This window comes from Ambystoma mexicanum, chromosome 1q, assembly GCF_040938575.1.
Source record: "Ambystoma mexicanum isolate Mex_15411 chromosome 1q, UKY_AmexF1_1, whole genome shotgun sequence".
Taxonomy (NCBI): domain Eukaryota; kingdom Metazoa; phylum Chordata; class Amphibia; order Caudata; family Ambystomatidae; genus Ambystoma; species Ambystoma mexicanum.
Genome location: NC_090922.1, coordinates 1060742540 through 1060758032, shown reverse-complemented (window position 1 = coordinate 1060758032; position 15493 = coordinate 1060742540). Strand labels below are relative to the sequence as shown.

The 15493-nt window shown below is 50.6% G+C and overlaps 1 protein-coding gene across 1 annotated transcript in view; it reads left to right on the top strand.

The window, feature by feature from the left end:
• GTF2B (general transcription factor IIB) overlaps nucleotides 1–15493 on the top strand; it is a 221299-nt gene that overhangs the window by 189229 nt on the left and 16577 nt on the right. The gene's annotated exons all lie outside the window — the stretch shown is intronic.

Below are 15493 nucleotides of genomic sequence, written 5' to 3'. Positions count from 1 at the left end.
TTCAAACCTATGACGTCGGAAGACATCCGGCAGTGTCATGACTCCTTCCCCTGGCCTTGGCCGTCAGGCCATCTGGACTGCACCAGGAACCTCCGTCAGGGCCTCAAGGGCCTTGTCATGTCCCCCCAGACTCTCTTTGGCTCTAGGCTCATGGGGAAAGCCAGTGAATTGGGGCCTATAATGGCATTTTTACAACATGGATGCTCCCACATGGCTCAGTTCCCTAACTGAGCCATGCGGTCTAGCATTTTAGGTGTGGCCAGGCCCAGAGGCATTTGGGATACCTGCAGGCTATATAAGCCACGCCCAAGTTGCAGAACACGCTTCGCGTTGCTCTGCTAGTCGCAGCGTGACGTTCACCAGGGTCTGTTGGAATCTTCCTCCGCATGCCGGACCTGATTACCTGCAAGAACAAGGATAAGACATTGTTAGCATTCACTTACCTTCTAGCGAGCCCTGCTCTCGTACTCCGCTCCAGTAACCCGAACATTCAGCATCTCATCGTACCTCACTCCATCAAGGAAACTGTAACCTGGGGGGAAAAAGAGACAGAGAAGCAGCATTAGTAAGCGTTTATTCTTCACATCTAAAACAGCAAAGGCGCTCGCTTACCTGCACTGAAGTCGTTTTGGGTCCACGACCATTCTGGGCCTTCCACCACCTGCAAGAAGAAAAGAAAGGCCCGATTACTACGCAGAGTGCCAGTAGGTGGTTCGCTCTACGCTGTTCACCGTTCTCCATCTTCTCGGCACGCAAAGTCCGGATCAGCATCGCGGCCTGCAAGAAAGACAATAAACAGGTTAGCACAAGAAAGGCACATAGCGCCGCGCTCACCATCTCGTGCACAACTCAGGCAGCACAACATCACGAGAACTTCGTCCGCACCTACAAACAAAGGAAAGACATTGATGGAGACAATCGTGGGGGACGCTGTTGAGCAGCCCAGAAAATGGCTGCTTAGCCTGTGAGCTCCGTGTTCGCCTGCCCTTATCCGCCGAATATCGGCACCCATCTGCAGTGTTCCCGACCATCCTGCCACTGACTAACTGCCGGCACCCTCCTCTCCACATACCTGCATCCTGGGGGAAAATCGATGCCTGGAGTCCGAGTTGCGGCCACCCGACATTCTGCCTGTTGTGCCGCCTCCTCCGCGTGGTCTCGCGGGTGAGACCGGCCGCTGCCTGCCTACGGTCGCCGAGAGCGGCCACCCGCCTGGCCACACTGCCCTGGATCCCTGCCCCTGCGGGACCAGCGTGACCAGCGTGACACACCTCTAGGCGGCCCCCAGCCGGGGACGCCTGCCTGCTCTGCTGTGCCTGCCAGAGTGACGCTCCACAAACCCTCTGCCCGAGGACTTCCATCAGCTTGCGGGGCCTTGGCGCGGGCTGAGCTGCCTTGCGCTGCTTGCCTGCCACCTTCAGTGCCCGGGCCGCCAGTCCAACAGACTGCTACGCCCGCAGGTTAGGCTGGAGCCCCCCCTGCGGCCCTTTGCATACGCCGTCCCTGGGCCCCCATAGGGACCCGGCGGCCCATTCTCCTTGTACCACGCCACCGCCGGAGCGGCGCTCCACAAACTCTTTGGCCTGAGGTCCTCCATCAGCTCGCCGGACCCCGAAGCGGGCTGAGCTGCCTTGCACTGCCCATTTGCCACTTTCACTGCTTGGGCCGACAGACTGCGACGCCCGTGGGGTCAGCTGGAGCCCCCCCACCCCCTGTGGCCCTCCATTCATGCCGTCCCTGTGGCCCCTCATAGGGTCCCAGCGTCCCACCCTCCTTGTGCTGCGCCACCACTGGAGCAGGTGGCTGATACCAGTGCCCTGTCCCGCTATGGGGGCACGCTGCAGCTACACGGCCTGCGGGCCGTCATCGCCCCCTGAATTGCTGGTGTGGGGGCCAGGGGGCCAGAGACTGGGGTCTGCGGTGCGGACAGAGGCCCTCAGGAAGTGCCATCAGATGTCACGGGACACACAGATATTGCCACTATAACGGCTACAAGGTTGGTGCTGGGGATCTCCCCATAAATCACTGCTGGCTTTTTTCCCAACTGTGCCCCCACACCCCTACAGCTCAGCAACCACTTCGTGTGGCCTCCTTCACTGGGCTCATCGACCGCTGTCCCTACAAGAGGCTGCCTGCGGGCTGTGGCTACCGTCCCTCCCTTATGCAGACTCTGACCCCGGGGGCTGGCCACTGCCCGACTACCCGCAGTGTCTGCTATTGCTGCAGCTCACGTGGCCCCCATCAGCCCTGGGCCATTTGCGAGATGCCCGACCAAACAAGTAGCGGTGCGGGACTGGCCCACTCTCTGCCTGACTGGCCCCACCTGCCAGTGTGCCCGGCCGCTGGTTTGTTTCTCTTTCACCCGCAACATAACGTTGGAACTCTCAACCCTCTCCGTGGAGGGCACACAATCAGCGCATCAACCCTGCTCACACACCAGGACTCGAGGGTGCTTGCACAGCGCTACGAGGTTCACTAGTACTGTGGCCCCAATATACCTGCTGGGCCCCACCTGCGTGCCAGCGCTGTTGTAATACCCGGACACCTACCAGCGGCAAACACCTATCTACCCATATTGCCATGTCCAGCAGATCCTGAGGTGCCAGCAAGATAGGGGCCATGGATAAGTTCACCAAAGCAACCCCTAAATCCGACCAAGGCCACGCACCTTCCAATCATGAGGACTCCGCCTCTCCCGCCGTGGCACCTGACCTTGCGACGATCCTGGAATCCAATCCATGACGAAGAACTTTGCTGCTTTTCACGAAAAGCTAGGTGATATCAATGCCAATGTGGCGTCGCTCAAATCTCAACTAGACCACGCTGGCACTAGAATCACAGAGGTGGAAATGCGAATAAGAACCAACGAAGACAACATACTCACCCTCCAGGACACTGTTACCACCCTTAGCCAGGATATGAAGCGGTGAAGGCCAAGTGCGATGATCTGGAATCGAGATCCCGCAGGAACAACGTACGCATAATCGGAGTGCCTGAAAATGCCCTCAAGGGCCGCATGGAATTGGCGGTGGAAGACCTACTGAAGGAGCTACTCGACAATCCCGCTCCCTCCCCTTCAAAGTGGAGCGTGCCCACAGAGCCCTATCAGCGCGACCCGCACCCAGCGACTTTCCCAGACCCATCATTGCAAAAATACTCAATTACAGAGATAGAGACCTCATCCTACGCTTATCTCGCGAAAAAGGGGAACTGCGCCTGGGTTCCCAGACAATCCGAATCTTTCCCGACTTCTCTGTGGGGGTGCAACAGGAGAGGCGCCAATTCCTAGGGGTTAAGAAAATGCTACGAGAACGAAACATCCCCTATGCAATCCTGTTCCCTATGCGTTTGAAGCTCACATTCAGAGGGAAACTCTACTTCTTCACGGTCCCTGATGAAGCGGTAAGGTTCATTGAGACACAGATAGCACTCAACGAACCTCCTGGGAACCACATAAACATGAACAATGACTGATCTACCTCCTGTCGCCACTCTGGATCTTAGGTGAACCATTGACATAGATCTTTGTCACCTGCCCCGCTGTGCGGTGTAATCTCCTTTTGGGGCCACTTCACCTGTTCGGCCCGGCTACAGGGTAGCGCAGAACTGTGCAACACCTTCGCCCACTGGCCCATATGCTCTTCAAGGGAAACAACATGACCGATATACCCACAAAGCCGAACTTGCGTACCCCTGTGGTACTCTAACAGTCAACTTAATTTTGCTCGGTTGGCAACAGGGCAACGGCGCACCCCACTGCAGTTGCAAACTCATGTTTGATTGTTGATGGCCCCTGTTGGGCCAAAGGGGAGGCCGGTCCAAGTTGGGATCGGCTTGCTGGCACCTGTCCTTTGAAGGATACCGGACTTGGGAGGGAAAGGGTGAGAGTGGGCGCTGCTGGTTGTTGCTGGGTAGCGAGGGTGGGGGGCAGGCAGGTCTGGGGAAGTTGTATTGGAAAAGGCAGAGGCAAACTGACAGGGCGCACCATGCTGGATCGATTTGAGAGTGACAACACAGGGTGCAGATGCAAGCCACGACGACTAAACTGGGATACACCCTAGACAAGTGAAATGCCCACTACCATAATGTCCTGGAATGTCTGGGGGCTAAGTAACCATACCAAGGCTCGTAAGATTATGGCCTATGTTAATAGACATAATTGTAAAATATTGTTGCTGCAAGAAATGCACTTCACGGGCCGCCTGGCGGAAAGTATGGCACCATCATGGGATCCCAACAGATACTTCACCTCTTACTCCACTCAAGCCAGAGGCATATTGACACTGATCCATAAATCCATCAAATTCACGCTACACAGATTAAACTGATCCTGATGGCAGATATGTTATACTGCACTGCACCATAGTAAATGGAAAGTATCTTCTGGTGAACTCCTATGGCCCTAATGTGGACGCCCCGGAGTTCATGGATACTGTAGCCACCATACTGTTACACTATGTGGGTGTGCAGATTATATGGGATGGGGTATGAACCTCGTGTTCGACACTAACCTGGACAGGACTGGAACTGCCGCCGACCTTTGACCGGGGCCGCACAAAGGCTACTCAGCTATTGTGTAACATCCGTGACGCCTGGAGGACACTGCACCCTCAACAGTGCGAATACACCTATTACTCCACGGTACACGACAGCTCCTCCAGAATAGACTTGTTTCTAGTATCTACTGAGGTAGTGGCAAGGTGGAGCGGGCACAGATCCTAACTCGCACACTATATGACCATGCCCCGCTCACTATATCATTGGAACTGGGAACGACTACCCCGACACTCAGTACATGGTGTTTTAAATCCTCAGCCCTCAGGGACATCGTGTTCAAGGCAGATATACTCGCTGATATTGAATCCTTCTTCGAGCACAATACCCCCTAGGCCACCCCTCTCAGTGTCAGGTGGGAAGCCTTCAAGGCATATATCAGGGGGATGTCTATATCCAGAGAAGCGGGTGTGGTAAAAACGATTAGGGCCGCTCTCGAGCTCGAGCGCTCCGAAGCCAAACTACGTAAGCTGGAACAGGAGTCCTCAACCGCAGCTGACCCCGCCAAACTTGCCCTAATTGCAGATGAGCTCCAAACATACAACACACTTGCAACCAGTGAGATCCAATACTTTAGCCGGCCCCAAGCTGCTCGTAAATATGGCGAGGGTGATGGACCCGGGAAAACACTCGCAACCCTTATAAAAAGGGAATGGGGTCAGGCCCATATAGCCTCTATTAAAGATGACCAGGGCATCCCACAATGGTCGGACCACCAGATATTGGACATATTCGCTAAATTTTACACAACCTTATATTCTCAACCTCCTGAGCACACCGAACAACACACAAGAACTACTCGATCAAATACCTGCAACGTGCATCTCTGCTCCCACCAGGGACCAGCTTGAATCCCCGATCACCCTGGACGAGCTGGTAGAGCCATCTTGCAACTACCCAAGGGCAAGGCACCGGGTCCTGACGGGCTAACGGCGGAATTCTATCAGGAATATATAGTTATACTAGCCCCTAAGCTCTTGGAGGTCTGGGATGAGTCGCTCCGTGCGTCCATTTTCCCCCGTCTCTACGTGAAGCCGTTATACCGGTTTTGTTGAAGCCTGGCAAGCCCGATGACGACTGTGGCTCATATAGGCCACTTTCCCTCATGAACCTCGATACTAAGATTTTTTCGCCAAGGTGATAGCAAACCGTTTCCTCCCTCTTATGACGCATCTGGTCCATGAAGACCAGGCAGGCTTCGTACCGGGAAGATCCACATCACATAACATCAGGCAGCTGTTTAACATGATGTCCCGCATTGACCAGGCTGCGCACGCGGTCGCTTTCACCCTGAACGCTCAAAGCGTTTGACATGGTCTCCTGGAAGTACATGTGGCTGGTGTTGGAGACGATGGGTGTTGGCCCCAACATGATAGGATACATTAAATTACTATATACTTCCCCAGTGGCTAGGGTCCGGGTCAACTCCCTCACATCTGCTTTGTTCACACTCTGCAGGGGCACCCGCCAGGGTTGCCCGTTCTCCCCGATCCTATTTGCTTTAGTGATGGAGCCAATTGCAGACCACACTCGAGCATGCCACTCTCACAGGGGGATAAGGCGAAAGATACTACTGAAATCATATCCCTCTGTGCAGATGACATATTACTGTACATTCGAGATCCAGACACCCGCCTTGACCCCATACTACGGGACATCACGCGCATAGGCACCCACTCAGGTTTTACAATTAGCTACTCGAAGTCCGAGGTTTTCCCTTTCACCGTCTACCCAACAACCTGTCACCGAATACCCACTGCGATGGTCCCCTGGGGGGATTAAATATCTCGGAGTCCAGGTGTCTCTAACCAAGCACACCCTGCTTGTAGACAACTTCTTGGCCGCAGCACAGCTAGCCGAGACGAAAATGACACACTGGCGCCCCCTTCCTCGGAAGGCTCTCTTATCAAGATGGTCCTACTCCCCAAGCTGCTCTATATCTTTAGCAATGTGCCCATATGGCCTGGGGAGAAATACTTCTTTAGACTGCACAAAACTTGTGCACAGTTTCCGTGGCATTCCGACATGGCGCTCCCATACAAACAAGGGGGGTTCACCGCTCCCGATCTAATTCTTTACTGGACAACAGCTCACTGGTACCCCGGCTCTCCAGTCCGCCTGCATGTTAAACTAGAAATCCTAGCAGCAACCAGCGTCAACATAATGACCCTCGTGCTACATCAACATTACTTGTCCGACTCCCCCACCGACCCGATCAGCGCCACCTTGCACGCCTGGAAGCGACTGCTATCCCAAACAGGGGAACCCCTCCTTACTGTAAATGGCTCCCCGTGTGGGCCTTCCCTGGACTGGAGCCCACACATGATACTGCCCTAGCCCGACACTGGGAGACTCTAGGCTACCTGGCCCTATAAGACTTTTACCCTGAGGGCAGGGTTATCGACCCACAGACATGGAAACCGGGTCACTCTGGGTCCGCCCTGAAGATACTACAATACTACAGGCTCCAAGCTGCATTCCGTGCCGCATGGCCCTCCTTTCCCGCCGAACCCCCTGACACCCTGATACTTGCATACATTGCCAACTCGGGCGGTGCTCGTGGCGTCGTCGTCTCTTTGTACAAGATGTCACAAACTAATACCCCAACTCAGGTTCTTGGGGCGCGGGTGGAGTGGGCGGAGGAACTGGGCCGGGTGATCCCCGACCAATTGTGGGAGAAAATGTGCTTACACACTCAAAAGGTTTCCCTTAATTTCCGATACCGGCCATGCAGTACAAGCTACTGAACAGGTTGTATTACACCCCCCGCAGGATCTCCAGGTTTGCTCATACCAACCCACAATCCTGTCCCCATTGCAGAGCGAAGGGTGCGGACCATCTGCACATGTTCTGGATCTGCCACAAACTGCAGGAATTCTGGTACAAAATTCTAGAGACACCCGCCGAGATAATTGGCATTACAATAGATCCTGACTCGCTGGAGGTTTTGTTTGGGGTTTGGGAAGCCGACGATGACAAATGCATGGCTAAATTCCTCAATATTAGCTGCATCGTGGCCAAGAAATATATACTTCAGAATTGGAAGAACTCTTCCCCCCCCCCCCCCCCCCCCCGACGTTTCAAAAATGGTTGAACTTGCTCACATGGTCCCGAAACTGTGAAGAAGAGTACATTGCAATGCTCTCTACCCAATCCCGCCCAAGGACATATGGACTGCATTCAGTAGCTATTTTAACAGCCAAGAGGAGGGGGTCAACTGAGGGAAGCCTATTCCCCCCACCCGTGAATGCTTGACCACTCTGTACCAACATATCCCACTCCCCCTTCACGCATTATACTATTGTTCTTGTGGGTTTGTGTACTGTCATCATGCACTTGATGTATACTTCATTGCTCTAGCGTGTGTGTCTGTTGTAAACCTCGGCCAACAAAAATAAAATATAAAAAAAAGAGACACAATTGCAAAATAAAGGACAAACTGTCAAAGCAAGACAAACAGAGTCGCAGCAGGTCTGGACTCTGAAGGGCTCGCACCAGTGAAGCAACTAGGCAGCAACGTGCCCATCCCCAATGCACCCCTGCGCTGAGCGGCAGGACGGAGAGCCCACCTTATCAAAAAGCAAGGTGAGAAGTGCACTAAGGGGTCATTGGGCCCATGAGTGAGGTGGGTTCTGGGTTGGAGGAGACAATCCAGCTAAACTTAACTCCTGTGTTCTCAGACCTGGTCTTCAGCCAAACCCCTAATCGCCATTCAAATGATCTTTGTTTAGACGCCAACAAGACTGAGATCCTCCTCATTGGTACACCCCTTCCATCCTTTCCCCTCACTCTCCGGCCGGCCTCCCTTGGCCCTCCTCCTGCCCCTACCAGCGAAGCTAAGAACCTTGGGGTCATCTTTGACTCCACACTTTCCTTCTCTGCACACATCTCTGATGTCTCCAAAAAGTCTAACTTCTTACTGCACCTCCTTAAAGGTACTCTTCCTTTCCTCTCCTCCCTCAGGAGCTCCTTGTCTCCCAAGCTCTGAATCTCTCTAGGTTGGACCACTGTAACAGCCATTTTCTAAATCTACCTGCCTCCACCCTCCGCCCTTTACAACTAATCCAGAACAGGACTGAGAGACTTGTCCTTGGCCTCAAGCCCTGGGATCGTATCACTCCAGCTCTGAAATCCCTTCATTGGCTCCCTGTGGCTGCAAGGATTCAATTTAAAACCCTTTGCCTTGTCCACAAGGCTTTCTGGGGCCTGGGTCCAAATTACCTTCAACTATCCCTCCGTAAATACCTCCCCTCTAGAGCCCTTCGCTCCTCTACATCCAACTCCCTCAGGGTCAGTTGTTTTTCAAAGAAACAAGCTGGTGGTAGATCTTTGTCTTCTACGGGGGCCTCCCTCTGGAACTGCCTACCTGCCACCTTGAAACTTGAGGAGAACCACCTACGGTTCCGGAAACTCCTCAAGACCTTCCTCTTCGCCTCTGCCTTTCCCTCTCTTCTCCCTTGCTGATCTGCTTTCTCTCTCAGCAATGCTGCACCAGCAATGCTGCACCTGGACACCGTCTGCCCTTCGGGCCCTGGTACCTGCTCACCCTGTCACCCTCTTGCACTGCCCCCTGGCCACCCCTTGCACCGGGGCCTGTATCTGTACCCATACAGGCCCCCGCACTCTTCGTCTGCACTGATCAGATATTCCCTATCTGACTAACCTTGCACTTTGCCCGCACAGGCTTGCACTACCACTGTTTCTGATCACTGTATTTATTTTTATTTATTTACTTATTATTTATCTTGTCCTCTCTTATGCTTCTGCACTTTCAATTTCTCCCCCTCCCATGCACTTTCCCCCTTTTTTCCCTTCCCCATGCACTTGCACTTTCTCAATGTCACTGGGCCTAGTAAGATTGTTGTGTTTGTTCTCTCCACTGTTCCCCTCCCTTTGCCTGGTCGCGCTCTGAAACACCTGTGTATGAGCGCGATATAAATAAAATATCATATCATAAACAAGAGTCCAAGAGAAGGGTTCCAAGTGCGGGAGCAGTCCGGATTGGGTGGCACCCCCGTGAATAACAAAAGGGGAAGATAAGTGGTGCACACCTAGTAGTAATAAGTGAAGAATTCAATAAGTAAATCGCAATCCAGCATATGCTGGTTCAAAGATTTTAAGGTGCGGTGGAGGAAAAAAAGGTCTTGGCACAAAGCCTAAATCAGTAAGGAGAAAGGAAAGAGAACCCAAATTTGGGACCCTCCCGTCCACTGCACACTAATTACAGATGCCACAAAGGGCGTTCAAACATATGGGCATAACAATGTTGAGTAGATTGAAAATAACAATTTATTTAGCATAAAGATGTGCCCAAAAGCACTTCCAATTAAGAGATAATTTGCTACATTTGCAAAGAAGCAACAAATGATGCAAAAAGCGATGTCCAATTGTGTGGTGGCCTACGCGTTTCGAGGATTCCCTCTTCTTCAGAAGGGCCTAATTGGACTATTTTTAACAATTCAGGGAAACGGAAAGAAAACCGCGTACATTTCAATGTCAGTAAGTCGATATTGCAACAGTATAGATATCTGGATGCTAAGTCGATGGTAAAGAGCAGAGCGATTAAGCCAAGGTGCAGAGCAAAATTAATCCAGTGTTATAGAGATAGTTAAGTGTGTGGGTCATTATCGAGAGACCCAATAGCCCAGTCTTGCTGAAAGAGACCCAGAGGGGGTAGAGATGGAATCAAAAAGCAATCACCTGTTCCGAAGGCGAAGATATAAGCAAGGAAGTGATGTTTCAAAAATTGAGTAGATGAAATTAGATTAATCGTGAAGCCATCAGGGAGAGTTTGTCTTAAGTTCCAAAAGGGAGAGCGAGGTAAGTGCAGAGGTAAGGTGAAATTGGGAGAAGTAAAGAGAATGGTCAAAACAAATAGAGAGAGGTATACAACTCACCGCTATACGGTAGAGTGAACCACGCCTATATGCTGTAGATGTCAGTGCGAATGGACGGAGTATCTAGTAAGGATGCCATCCCAAGGCAACAAATGCTGTGGGAAGAAGGTGGAGTATCACATAAAGTAATAAAAGGGGAGGCAGATAGTTCCGAGCGGGCCATCCCAATGGTATGGACTCAACTAGGCTCTGGCTAAAAATGGGTTTCCCAAATGGATACCAGGTGAGCATTATAGAACGCGAAGACTCACAAAACACAATCCACATGGGCGCCATGGAAACCTCAGAAACCGACCAGTTAGCTCAGCTGTTGGGGCAGTTACGCACGGAAGTGCATTCAGCCAGGCAGGAGACCAATGCATTGCGGAGGTAATTGATAGTGTCAAAGGAACGCACTGACTAGCTGGGTAGACAGCTTCTCCAATCACAGGCCGGACAAGCTCCATTGCCTGGGAACGTTTCATCAATGCCAACACCACCAATCAATCCGGTACAAATCACTCTTCTAGGAGTAGTTCCGTTAGCCCCACTGGAGCGTTTTACGCGGGACCCTAAGAAATATGCCACCTTCATGAACCAGTGTCGTCTCCATTTCCTTTGCAGACCTGGAGCCTTCCCTAATGATCAGTTGCGAGTTGCCTTCGTGTTGTCTTATTTGAGTGGCAGTGCTGCAGACTGGTCAGTACCTTTTGTCAGTCAGGATGACCCTCTGTTACGTGATTTCGGGGGTTTCCAGCAAGAGATGAAAAAGCTCTTTGCCTGTCGTACTCATGGACAGGCAGTAGATAACGAAATCTTGTCTCTTCGTCAAGGAAACCAAGACCTATTAACATATATAGCAACCTTTAACAGGCTCGTGGTCGAAGCAGGGTGGCCGGGGGAGAAGAGGACCACGCTATTTAATCAGGGCCTACGGGGAGAGCTAAATGATGTACTTGCCCAAGTTGTGGATCCGCTGAAAGACTGTGGGGTGTTCATCAACCTTGTGGTTCAACTTGATCACAGGATGCAAGAATGAAGGGCAGATCGGAGCAGGCCAGACATTCGCCCTATGTTTGTGCGATCAAGGTTCCACGGGTGACAGGCAACTCTGTGGGACCGATGCAGCTGGGAGGGGTGAGACCGCCATTAACCAAAGCTGAAAGAGAGAAGAGAAGGGAACAGCAGTTATGCCTATACTGCGGAAAAGCAGGTAATTTCCTCCGAGTGTCCAGTAAAGCCACCAAGGAGAACCGTGGGAGCCACGGATAAGGAAACCACAAACTAAGTCGGAAAACTACCAAGCCCAGGAAATGTAGGGGTGCACAGACCTCCCATTTTGCATTGCCCGTGATTCTAATCAACCACCAACAACCGTCTAAGATGCATACTGTAGAAGCATACATCGACAGCGGAGTAGTTGGGAATTATATGGACCAGGATCTTGCAGCAAAGATGGGGCTCTCTCTACGCCCTAAGTCAACCACCAAGACAGTGACCACCGTAGATGGTACAGAAATCTCTTCCGGCCCAGTATCCCAGTGAACGACAGTTCTAACACTACTTTATCAGGATTGCCACGGGGAATCTATTGATTTCGATCTCATCGAGGCGCCTCAGTTCCGATTGATCCTTGGGATGCCGTGGTTGGTTGCAAACAACCCGCTTATAGATTGGCGTGCTCGAGAACTAGTCTTTTCCAAAGGCTGTACCCGCACCTGCTATTACAATGGAAGAAAGTCAACAACTGCCAGCCCATCAGTCCGTGGAACCGCAGCAATAACCCTGAGTTTGATCGGTACTCTACCGAGTGAATTTCAGGACTTTCAGGATGTGTTTCAAAAGGAACAAGCTAACACCTTGCCGCCACACAGGCCCTATGATTGCCAAATCGATCTGGTACCAGGAGCCCAAATCCCTTGTACTCGAAACTATGCACTTACGGAACCAGAGAACCAACATTTGAAAGCCTACCTTGAGCAATAACCAGCTAATGTTTTTATTCGCCCCTCGAAGTCACCAGCAGCATCTCCCCTATTCTTCGTGCCGAAGAAGGAAGGAGATTTAAGGACTTGCATCGACTTTCGTGCACTGAACCAAATCACTGTTAAAAATCGTTACCCCCTGCCACTTATTCCGGAATTGCTACACTAAGTCAAAGATGCCCAAATCTATACGAAGTTGACCTTAGAGGAGCATATCTTCTCATCCGAGTTAAAAAGGGAGATGAATGAAAGACTGCGTTTCGCACCAAATATGGCTGGTACGAATACCAGATAATGCCATTTCACCTTTGCAACGCCCCCGCTGCATTCCAGTATTTCATGAACGATGTCCTGAGAGAGCTGATTGATGTATGTGCTCTGGTCTACATAGACGATATCCTGGTATACTTGGCCTCGAAACAAGACCACGTAAAGCATGTTCGTTCTGTCCTTGCGAAACTCCACCAGCATAATCTCTATGCCAAACTCGGAAAAAGGTTCATTTCATGTCACCGAGGTGGAGTTTTTCGGCTTCATCCTCACTCCGAAAGGAATCCGAATGAATGCACATAAGGTCCATGCCATTCTAAACTGGCCAGCCCCAAATTCATTCAAAGTAATCCACAGCATGTTGGGCTTTGCAGATTTTTACCGCCGATTTATTCCAGGATTTTCTCAAATAGTGCATCCAATGACATCTTTATGGAGAAAATGCAACAATAAGTTCCAGTGGACCGAAGAGGCAGAAAAGGCCTTCCAAGAACTCGAGGTGAGATTCACATCTGCCCCAATCTTACGACACCCTCGTCCAGATCTGCCGTATGTGGTGGAAACAGACGCCTCCAGCATGGCAATGGGCGCAGTTCTCTCGCAAAGGGATCCACAAACCGGCCAGCTGCACCCTGTAGCCTTCTGGTCCCGTAAGTTTTCACCACCTGAACTCAATTACGCTATCACGGACAAGGAGCTCCTAGCCATCAAATCAGCCTTCAAGGCCTGTCGACACTATCTTCTCGGTGCCAGGCACACTATCACTGTGATAACAGACCACCGAAATCTGCAATACCTAAAAACTGCCAAGGCCCAATCCTCACGACAGTTACGCTGGGCCCTTTTCTTCGCGGAATATGATTGTGATCACTTTTCGACCCGGAGTCAAAAACTGAAAAGCCGACGCCCTTTCCCGCATGGGTACGGATGAACTGGTATACACGACCACCTATCTCATGGCTATCATCCCGAGTGACAAGCTCCTGGGCATTACAACCACGATGACTCACGACGAATTGCGGCAGGAGATCCGACACAAGATGACTCCCGAGTTGCTACTAGAATGGGATTCACGGGGAGAACCCTATACAATCAAGGACCAACTACCGTACTTCGGAAACAGTTTGTTTTTACCCAAGAAAGAGCTTCAGGTCCAGGTCATCTCGGGGTATCATGACTCCTTAATTGAGGGCCACCCTGGAATTGCTAAAACTCTAGCCAAGGTAAAGCGAAGTTACTGGAGGCCCACGTGGCTTAAGGATGTTATTCAATTCATCATCTCTTGCGGCGTATGTGCACAAAATAAATAGTCTAAGCAGAAACCAGCTGGGCTGCTCAGACCACTGGAGATTCCTCCAGCACCCTGGCATACTTTATCTCTTGACTTTATCACCGATTTACCATCCAGTCAGGGATACAATACCATTCTAGTGGTTGTAGACTTGTTTTCAAAAATGGCCAATTTCCTGCCATTTAAAGGTCTCCCAAATGCGTCCAGCCTGGCAAAGGTATGCCTCGAACACATCTTATGCCTTCATGGGTTCCCGTCTGTATGGGCGTCCCTATCAAGGGACGCCCATACACTATGGAGGACAGGGGACTATAGATCGAGTACGTTAGTCACTATGGTGAGTAACTTATTTCTTCCATAGCACCACCCTTGAAAACTACCTCATTTCATACTTTCTGTAGTGCGGCCTCATTCATTTGCTGCTTCTTCATCTAGGTAACCTTTCTAGTCCGTGTTCAAGATAGGATTTTGGAGTGGGAGTATTAACTCCCTATTTTTTTAATTATACATTAAATCCAATTTCACAAGACTGTAAAAAGATTTTTCATCTCTGCAAGAGAGTAACATGTATCTGACATCCATCCAATTTGTGCATAAAATTAGAACTGCGTTTGGAAACATTAAACAGTTAGATATCTGCTAGATAAAGTTATCTAGCTTCAGATAATGTATTCGATTTGTGGAAAGCATTCTCTACAAAACTGATAGATGCATGCTACCCAGCTGCTCTTCATGTTTCTCAGACACAGGAACTCTGTTAAGAACTGTTACAGATGCCAGCTACTTACATCGGGTACTCAAGTCCCTCACTACCAGGATCACTTCTATTGCCTCTCACTCCTACTATCGCTGCTCGACATTACCTGTTTGACAGCCACTCCAAAACGTTGCGCTCTGTTCTTCTATTTGCTATGGTTTCCCCCTGTCTCTCACTGTGTAATGCTATGCCACCAGTTGTGGTCTGTTGCTCTGGGTCACTCCTGTCCTTGCATTCCATTATGTCTGTTTCTCTCCTATATATTGCTGTCTCCATTGCTATAACACCTCCTCCTCTCTCATTTCATTACTGTAGCTTTCTCTCCTTTTGTCATTTTCTCTGTTGCAGTCACTCCCTTTAATCATCTTTTTTTCCACTGCCTCTTATGTTATCGGCGTGCCTATCTCCTGTCTTGCATTTTCTGTTTCCATTTCACCCCCCTGTTGTTGACCTGCGTTTCCTTATTGTGCAGCCTTTCAATGTATCTTTTGCTTTGATTCTATCTCTTACTCTGCTGATTGTGTGTGCATTTCCTATTTATTGCTGTTTCCTAACTCACGTTCTTGTTTGATCCACCTCCTGTAGCTCTTTTGTCTACCTCCCTGTTCTTGCTCTAATTCCTGTTTTCAACGTTAACACAAAAAAGATGTCCCAACCAGATTGTTATTTATATGTGAAAATGAATGACTTCTATTTTAGAAAAGGTATGGTAGTCTTAGGTGTTTATTGTTCATTGCCTATCTTGTTGGACCCAGTGCTC